We start from the raw sequence: 10,179 nt of genomic DNA, 5'->3' as shown, positions 1-10,179 counted from the left end.
AGTTCACACGGAAACTTGCGCCCCACAGCATTCTAGGGCTACTTCAGGCGAAAGGGAAAGGGTTTGACTCCCCACTCTAAGTTACAAAAACGTGGAGATAGTGCTGAGGAGCTAATTATAAAAAAGGCAGCTCATTCCAAAAAGAGAACAGCTGAATCTCATGGGGAAGAATGGGCCCCTATTGTGCCATCTGCTCTGCCTATGACTTTGATGGCAGGAGACGAGATCCAGAGAGATATGCAGTTACAAAAGTTGGAGTTTGAAATTAAATTGCAGAAATTGACTAATGAATTACAAGAGCTAAAAAGGGAATCAAATACTAGAGAGAACAGTGATCCTGAGATGCGCCAATCGCCCCTAGAAAGAGCGATAAGCCAGGCTGGTGGAGAAGGGCAGGATACGTCACAACTCTTAGCTTTTCCTGTCCTTGAGATCGCAGACCAGGAGAATAGGATTAGACAATATCAGACATTGGAATTCAAAGTGATAAAAGAATTAAAGGCACCTGTAGCTCAGTATGGCCCTACAGCCCCTTTTATACAAGCTTTATTGGATACTGTGATAGAGTCAAATTTAACTCCACAGGATTGGAGAACCCTGTGTAAGGCTACCTTGTCAGGAGGAGATTTCTTGCTTTGGAGTTCTGAATGGCGTGAGACTAGCAAAAGAACTGCCACAGTAAATACTCAGGCAGGCCATCCAGAATGGAAGGCTGATATGTTATTGGGAGAAGGTGTATATAAAGGAAATACTAATCAGATTGGGTTTCCCATCGCAGTGTATGCGCAGATTGTGATGGCTGCCCACCATGCTTGGAATCTTTTACCATCGAAGGGAGATCTTAGTGGAAACTTAACAGGTGTCAAACAGGCTCCTGATGAGCTTTTTCAGGATTTTGTGGATAGATTGTTAAAAACAGCTAATAGAATTTTTGGAAATTCTCAGGCAGAATATCCGTTGGTTACTCAGCTAGCTTATGAAAATGCTAATGCAGCCTGCCGCGAGGCCATCAGACCTCACAGGGGGAAGACAGACTTGGCTGGTTATATTCGTCTCTGTTCTGAAATTGGCCCCTCGTATAATCAGGGTCTAGCAATGGCCGCAGCGTTGCAGGGGACCACCATCCAGAGAATACTTTCACAGAGACGAAAAAATAAAAAGTGTTTTAAATGTAGTAGTCTGGGTCATTTTAAAAGTGATTGCCCTAACAACAGGGGTGCTATAAGCGGGCAATCAGTTTGCTCCCCAGAAATCTGTCCTAAGTGTGGGGGAGAGACTTTTATCACAAATGAATCTGGTTGCAGGAAAAAATCCTCAGACTTTGCTTTTATGTTTTAAAGATTTACAGCAAGCTTTAGCCGCTAAAGGATTGCAAATAGCTCCAGAAAAAGTACAAACCCAGGATCCGTATAATTATCTGGGTTTCAAACTTACAGATCAAGCTGTTTCTTCCCAGAAGATAATTATTCACAGGGACAATTTAAAAACTTTAAATGATTTTCAGAAGTTATTGGGTGACATTAACTGGCTTCGGCCATATTTAAAGCTTACTACAGGAGAATTACGACATTTATTTGATATTCTAAAGGGGAATGCTAATCCTACATCCCCTAGATTATTAACTTCAGAAGGACTTTTGGCTTTACAGCTAGTGGAGAAAGCTATTGAAAATCAATTTGTTACCTATATAGATTATTCTTTACCTTTGCATCTGCTAATTTTTAATACGACTCATTCGCCTACAGGTTTATTATGGCAAAAGGCTCCTCTGATGTGGATTCATTTGAGGGTGTCTTCAAGGCTTAATATCTTGCCATATTATGAGGCAGTAGCCCAAGTAATTGTGCTTGGAAGAAAGCAGGCGCTAACTTATTTTGGCAAAGAACCAGATGTTATTATTCAGCCTTATAACGTAGATCAAGATGCTTGGTTAAAACAGCATAGCACAGATTGGTTGCTTGCTCAAATAGGCTTTGAAGGGACTATAGATAACCATTATCCTCAAGACAAATTGATAACGTTTTTAAATATGCATGAGGTTGTATTTCCTAAAATGACATCTTTACAGCCGTTGCATAATGCTCTTTTAATTTTCACAGACAGCTCTTCCAAAGGAAGAGCTGGATATCTTATTAATAATCAACAGGTGGTCGTAGAGACTCCTGGGCTTTCTGCTCAGTTATCAGAGCTGACAGTGGTATTAAGTGTCTTTCAATCTGTAGATAGTACTTTTAATCTTTTTACAGACAGTTTGTATGTTGCCGAATCTGTCCCCTTATTAGAAACCTGTGGCACATTTAATTTTAATATGCCAGCTGGATCCTTGTTTTCACAATTGCAAAGCATCATTCTTGCTAGAAAAAAAAAATCCCTTTTACATTGGCCATATAAGAGCTCACTCCGGTCTTCCTGGAGCCTTAGCTGAAGGCAATCAGTGCATTGACAGAGCTCTAATAGGAGAGGCTTTAGTTTTAGAACCTATAGAAATGGCTAGACATGATCATGATAAATTTCATCTTTCTAGCCATACATTAAGACTCCGTCATAAGATCACAAAGGAGCAAGCAAGAATGATTGTAAAACAATGCCCTAATTGCCTTACTTTAGCACCAGTGCCTTACTTAGGGGTTAACCCATGAGGCCTTATACCTAATCATATTTGGCAAATGGATGTAACTCACTATCCAGAATTTGGAAAATTAAAATATATACATGTTTGCATTGATACCTGTTCAGGATTCCTTTTTGCTTCTCTACATATGGGAGAGGCTTCTAGAAATATAATCGGTCATTGTTTACAAGCCTTTAATACCATGGGATTACAAAAGATCATTAAGACAGACAATGGACCAGCCTATTCTGGTAAGAACTTTATCTCCTTTTGTAAAGAATTTGGTATTAAACATAAAACTGGAATTCCTTATAACCCAATGGGTCAAGGAATCATTGAGCGTGCTCGTCACACCCTTAAAAACTGGCTTTTTAAAACAAAGAAGGGGAATCTATACCCCCCCCCCAGGTCACCCAAAGCGCATCTTGCTTTTGTTTTGTTCATTTTAAATTTCCTGCAGAGTGATTCTGAAGGTCTATCTGCAGCAGACAGGCACTGGCACCCTACCAGTTCCAATTCCTATGCCATGGTTAAATGGCGCGACCCTTTAACTAATACATGGAATGGTTCAGACCCTGTTTTAATTTGGGGGAGAGGGTCAGTTTGTATTTTTTCTCAAAAAGAAGATGAAGCACGATGGCTGTCAGAGAGATTGGTAAGACAGGTAAACACACCCTAAAGCTGCTGGTAAGTATAATTAATTCACAAAGGCATTCCCTAAGCCGCTTCTCACTTACTTGGGAAGAAAGGTTCCTTTGTGTTCTTACAGTTAATTTGCAAGCCAGGCCTCTTGCCTGAGCCACAAATTTGCTATCAAATTGAACTCCTTGGGCCTTCCGATACTGACCAAGCAGGATTTTCTCTGAACCTCTTTTTGTGTTTTAAGTAGGTATCTTTCAGATACAACACAGCAGAAGATCGGCTGCTACAGCAATGGCCGCTAGGATGAGGATGGGTGGCTATAAAGGCCAGCCAGCCAGCTAATATTCACAGAGCATTTACTTTACCAGTGGATCCTCGAAAATGAGGCTGCATAGTATTCGGAACTATACATGTTTGTTAATATAACAAACATGGGCATCAGTTTGAGGTGTGAGGTGAGGCACTGCAAGGGAAAAGGAAAAATCCTGCTTCCGAATTTCCCTGAAAAGCACATCCGGCTGCATAAGGGTTGACATTGAGAGACTGTCCTTAAATTATTAAGGCAGTCTATTTCCCCTCCCCTGAAAAAGATGTCGTTTAATGTTTAAGGGGATCGGACCTCTGTTTTTCCCTCACTGGTAAAAGCCCGTTGTCCATTGGACAAATATATTTATAACCACTGAGTTGTTAAAAATTAATAATTAAGGGGGAATTGTCCCTTCCCCCACAGCATTTAGCTGGACTTCTCAGCCCATCCTATTCAAGCTGCGACAATCCTGGCTGGCAGCCTCCACCCTTCCCCTGGTGTTATCTCCAGCCCTTGTTCCGTTGGGAACAATACAGCCGCTTTCACCTTAACAACCAAGGCTGCCTCAGGGCAGTCTCACCTGGAGACCAGCAGAAACCTGCATGACTGGAAGCAGGTGACCAGCTGAGAAGAAGAACCAAGGAATTCGCGGTCATTGGGGGGGGGGGGGGCAGGGTTGTTTTCTAAAAACTATATATATTGGCTAAATAATAGTAAAGTCAGTCTCCATCAGCAAAATGTCGTCTTGACTCAATTCTCTTTCGCCCGTTTATCCCCAGAATTCTCTTCCAGGTCTCCAGTTCACATGTGGCCGCGGGCGGCTACACCTGGGCTACCAATGAGTGTGAGGCCAGCCTGGGCTACCAATGAGTGTGAGGCCAGCCTGGGCTGCCAATGAGTGTGAGGCCAGCCTGGGCTACCAATGAGTGTGAGGCCAACCTGGGCTACCAATGAGTGTGAGGCCAGCCTGGGCTGCCAATGAGTGTGAGGCCAGCCTGGGCTGCCAATGAGTGTGAGGCCAGCCTGGGCTACCAATGAGTGTGAGACCAACCTGGGCTACCAATGAGTGTGAGGCCAGCCTGGGCTACCAATGAGTGTGAGGCCAGCCTGGGCTACCAATGAATGTGAGGCCAGCCTGGGATACCAATGAATGTGAGACCAGCCTGGGATACCAATGAGTGTGAGGCCAGCCTGGGCTACCAATGAATGTGAGGCCAGCCTGGGCTGCCAGTAAATGTTAGGCCAGCCAGGGGATTACTAACACTTTCACTAAAAACAAAGGAGCGAAGAAATTTAAAAATTAAGAATAGATATCCATCTTCTTCCACTGAAAGAAGATCTGATGGTTTTACTGCAATATCAAGTTGCATAATTAATACCAGTGGGAGGACCCCTCAACAGGAGAATTCAGAGATGCTTCGTGACGTTCAAATGTAGCTGAAAAAGAAAAAGTGAATCACTGTGTCCCGTCCCGGAGCCTGGCAGATGGCGCGGTTAGTACAGCTCTCACCAGGGGAGCACAGGCCTTGAGTCTGATGCTGAGCGTGAAAAAGAAATCCACAATAAAAATGCCTTTGCTTCAGTACCTATGTCAATAGCTTGGAATGGTGTGTGGATTTAAACAGTGGCTTTCCTGGAAATCAGAAATCAATAACTCTTCCCACCCACGTGAAGTAGAGACAGCGGCGTGCTCTTGAGGATTAGCAAAAAGCTTAACATGCTCAAACCCCATGGCGTCTGTGCCTCGGTCAGCCAACAGGAATGTCCTAGGTGCAAGCACACCTGGCGCTATTTCCATTTCACTGTAAATGTCACCCTTCCAACTGACTTGCAGTTCGGTTGGGTGGCGGAGGGTGCTTTCTTTCTTTTTCCTTCCCTTCTCTGTTCTGTGGTGGCTCTAACTCATCCTGAATTCTGGAAATTAGACATGATCCTTTTGAAAGCAAAGCTTCAAAAGGAACCCTGATGGTCCCCCAAACCTTGAGCCAGCAGCAAGTCAAGTCACCCGGAGCCAGCGAGGACTAACTGTTGGCCAGGTGAGCCTCCAGCCTGGCTTCTGAGCCCTTTGAGTAAGTGGGGACTGCATGCATCTAGAATGTTCTATAACAGGGGCTCACAGAAAACTGTGTTCTGTTCCTGGGGTTTTTATTATGAAAAAAGAACCCTATGAGCTGGAGAGATGGTGGCTCAGTGGTTAAGAGCACCGAATGCTCTTCCAGAGGTCCTGAGTTCAATTCCCAGCAACCACATGGTGGCTCATAACCATCTGTAATGGGATCCAATGCCCTCTACTGGTGTGTCTGAAGACAGTGTATTCAAATATATAAAAATAAATTAAAAAAAAAAAAAAAGAACCTCTGGTTTTCACAGCAAGGTTCATAAGCACTTTTTCAATGGGACCAATCTAACACTTGATAGGCTGGTTATCTTTATTGTGATTATTGGAAGGACATGAATGTTTTGTTTTGTTTATTTGGGTTTTTCCCCCTTAAATATAACTGTTTTAAGAAACACATACTGCAGCCAGGCGGTGGTGGCGCACGCCTGTAATCCCAGCACTCTGGGAGGCAGAGGCAGGTGGATTTCTGAGTTTGAGGCCAGCCTGGTCTACAGAGTGAGTTCCAGGACAGCCAGGGCTATACAGAGAAACCCTGTCTCAAAAAAATCAAATCAAAAACAAAAACAAAAAACAAAAACAAAAAACCACATACTGCAGCGTAGAACACAGACAATTATTACTGGCTTAAAGTGTTCTTTTTATGTGGATTCTAGGGATTAACGAGATCCTCATGCTAGTAAGCAGTCTATCCAGGCTGAGGCGTGAGTGATTTTAAAGTCCTTTGGGCAATTAGTAAAAGTGCAACCAAGACTGAGACTTGTTTCTTATTCTTCCCTTTAATGGAACACACTTCCACAACATTCTCCAACCAGTAGGAGATCCCTCTGTCTGGGAAGGTGCGGCCCAGTCACTCGCCAAGCCAAAACTTACTTACATCCTTGAGTTCAAATAGAGTCAGAAGCTGCCGCAGCACACCAGGAAAATCTGCATCATCTGTCTTCCTCTTGGGCCCTTATCTCCCCTTAGCTTTCCTTGTAAGTAGTTGCCACGGTAACAACTGCACAAGATGTAGTCAGCCAACAGTCTGGCATGGAGAGAGACGGGGCTCTTAAAATCCCACCCCGCACGAGGAATGTGGTGGTTTGAAGACTCTTGGCCCAGGGAGTGACACTATTTAGAAGTGTGATGTTGTTGGAGTAGGTGTGGCCTTGTTAGAGGAAGTGTGTCACTGTGCATTTGGCTTTGAGACCCTCCTCCTAGCTGCCTGGAGGCCAGTCTTCTCCTGTTTGCCTTTGGAACAAGATGTAGAACTCTCAGCTCCTCCTGCACCATGCCTGCCCAGATGCTGCCATTTTCCCCGCCGTGATGATAATCGACTGAACCTCTGAACCTGTAAGCTGGCCCCAGTTAAATGTTGTCCTTATAAGACTTGCCTTGGTCATGGTGTCTGTTCACAGCAATGGAAACCTAAAACAAGAAGATACTGGAGGTTGGTGGCTCCTTTGGGAGGCAAGTCAGAGTTCTGCAGGGATATGGCCCATGGTAGTAGGCTGCCCAGGCTCTAGAGGATGGCTCCTTACACACGTGGGCAGGACTGACTGCACTCAGGACAAGGAAGGGGGGACAAGAAGCTGGGACAGAGATGTAGGGATGGGCAGGGAGTCTGTGAGGAGCTAGAGGAAGAGGCAGGTACTGGATATGTCTAAATGCACTGTATCATACATGAAATTACTGAAGAGTGAATTTTTTGGAAGTCTTTTCGAGGCCCTGTACTGGTGTTCCTTTCACAGAGGGGGAGGGCTGTTCTGGGCACCTGCTGGGGGAGGGGAGGGCTGCTCTGGGCACCTGCTGGGGAGGGGGAGGGCTGTTCTGGGCACCTGCTGGGGAGGGGGAGGGCTGTTCTGGGCACCTGCTGGGGAGGCTGCTCTGAGAGCCTGCTCAGTGCTCCTCCTGGAAATGTTGCCTGCTCAGGTGCCCAGAAGATGCCAGACCACCAAACACAGAGAGGAGCCAGCACCGAATTCTTGCTGTTTTGACTCTTTATTTTTTTTTTTTTTCAGTTCTCTTCCTTTTAATTTTCAACCCTGTGATCCACAAGGGACCAACACAGTATATCATCTTTTAGAGCAGAAATCTGGGAGTGGAAGTACTCAGCAGAACCCCCCGCCCCCGGGGGGGGGGGGCGGACCGTCCCGGTGACCATCTGCTTGGAGTTGAAAGGAGCAATTATTTCGCTTTGGTCAGGAACCCGAGGTGCAAGGAACAGCTTCTGGGCAAGGCCTGGCTTTGCACAGCCTGGCCAAGGCAGCTGGCAGGAGTCCACAGGGTCTGGGGGCAGAGCGGGAACCTGGAAAGTCTCATGACCTTATCTACAGCCTGCCTGCCCTGCCACTCCAGGCCAGAGCATTGGCTGCCCCAGGCAACAGCCACAGTAGCCTCGCCCAATAGGATCCTCCCGTGTAGAGAAGGGGCGGAGTCAAGCCGGAGGCTTCGCAGTATCCCTGAGCCTTCTGGGCAGTGCCCTTGAGTGTGACGTGTAGGGTTCAGAGCACACTCTACACACCAAGTGATGAGAAACTCAGACCTCTGAGATCAGCAGCCACACAGCAGAGGGCTCAGAGAGCCAAGTTTCTCCTGCTGCACTCCCCCAGGTGACAGAAAGCGACTGCAAGACCTGTCTACACATCAAGTATCACCCTTGGCTTTGCAAAAAGCAAGCTGTCACCTCTCTGGGTCAGATCAATATGCATCCAAAGTCTGCCTCTTACAAACCCCACAGTTCCGTTCTTTCCCCACCTCTGCTCACTGAGTTCCGAGAACCCTAGGGACATTGCTAGGGACTTGGTTGTTTTTCTCCTCTCATGATAATCCCAAACTCCCCTGCCATTTACTGGGTGTGCCACACGCCTGTGTGACCCCAGCCCTCAGGAGGCTGAGGCAGGAAGATGGTGAACTGGAGGCCACTGGCCTGAGGGGCAAAGAGAAACTGGTTTTGCTTATTTGTTTAAATCACTAGTGACATCCGGTTTTCTAGATCTGCTCCTCCATCATTCAGGTGGGTTTGCCTGTCTTCTACGTGTTTTCTCAGTTCTCTCAGTCTCCTGCCAGCTGAAATGTCCTGCCTTTCGGGGCCTGTTTAAGGTCACTAGTCTAGCCAACGACAGCAGACCACCATCCCCAAGACTCTCCCTCTAAACAACACAGGGATTGAAAGTAATCCAGGACCCACACTCAGAGAAGGAAGTGGATCTTGGACATTAGGAGTCATACCCTCCAGACCCTCCGCCACAGGGTTCGCCAAGGTCAGCTCCCAGACCTGAAGCATCTGGAACTCGTTAGACAGGAGCTTTCTGTCGCACGGGCCTAGGAGAAAGGGCAAGTGGGCCGGTGGCGCTCAGATGGTGTCCTGAATGAAGCTGATTGCAAAGACAAGTATTAAGTACGACTCTGTGTTTGCACAGGTTCAACATCCGAAGAGGCCAGGGCCCAGCGCATGTAGACGCCCCGAGTCCCCGCACTGAGCTCCGTGCTCACCTCAGTCTTCATTTCTTTTTTTTTTTTTAAGATTTATTTATTATTATACGTAAGTACACTGTCGCTGTCTTCAGACACACCAGAAGAGGGCGTCAGATCTCATTATGGATGGTTGTGAGCCCCCATGTGGTTGCTGGGATTTGAACTCAGGACCTCCAGAAGAGCAGTCAGTGCTCTTGACTGCTGAGCCATCTCTCCAGCCCCTCAGTCTTCATTTCTGCTTTGCTCTCCACACCACCCCTTCCCCCAGGACACAGACAGGCCAGGCCTGGCCCACTGAGGCACGGCAGGCCAACAACCTGCACTTTAGACCATCCGCTGGGTTTGAAGCTGATCTGACCATTTGGTGAACTTAGACAAGCCATTCTCTGTGACTGTTTCTTCAGCTGTCAGATGGGGATATCAACCCCCCTCATCTGCCTCACAGACAGCTGCAGAGGTCAACATACATGCAGGCGTGTCTGAAGCACGGCACCTGCTCGGTGAAGTTATCCCATTGCTGTGAGGAATTTGTAAAGAGAAGGGGGCTTGGGGGGACACAGAGAGACGAGATGGGAAGAAATGCTTCAGAAGCAACGGGAGAATTCAGGTGACCTCTCAGGAGGGCCCTACCTGTCCCCCCTCCATCAGGAAGTGTGTCTGAGCATCAAAACAGAGAGACCGAGGAACTGTCCACTCCAAGATTTGGACACAGGGCTGATTAACACAGATGGTGCGGCCCAGGTCCCCCCACCCCCCCCCCCCCCCGCCCCCTGCCCCACCCTTGACCTTGGGAACTGCCTGACTCACGTGGACTCTTGTCAAAGCACAAACCCAGAGTTGTTTGCTACAAAACGGCAAATGAAGGTGCCCTGCTTGTAAAGACATAAGAAAAATGGCCAGTATTAAATAAAGCAGGCCTGTAGCTGTCTCCCTGTGTTGAAAGGCAGGTGAGACTGAGGAGTGTCACTGCTGTGAGGAGTGGACGATGGGATGCAGCCCGAGAAGATGCCACGCTTAGGCGGCTGAGCTGTGCTGTGGTGCTGG

The sequence above is a fragment of the Apodemus sylvaticus genome, chromosome 11 (genome assembly GCF_947179515.1).
Source record: "Apodemus sylvaticus chromosome 11, mApoSyl1.1, whole genome shotgun sequence".
Taxonomy (NCBI): domain Eukaryota; kingdom Metazoa; phylum Chordata; class Mammalia; order Rodentia; family Muridae; genus Apodemus; species Apodemus sylvaticus.
The sequence above is the reverse complement of the archived record's forward strand: the minus strand, read 5'-3'. Positions refer to the sequence as shown.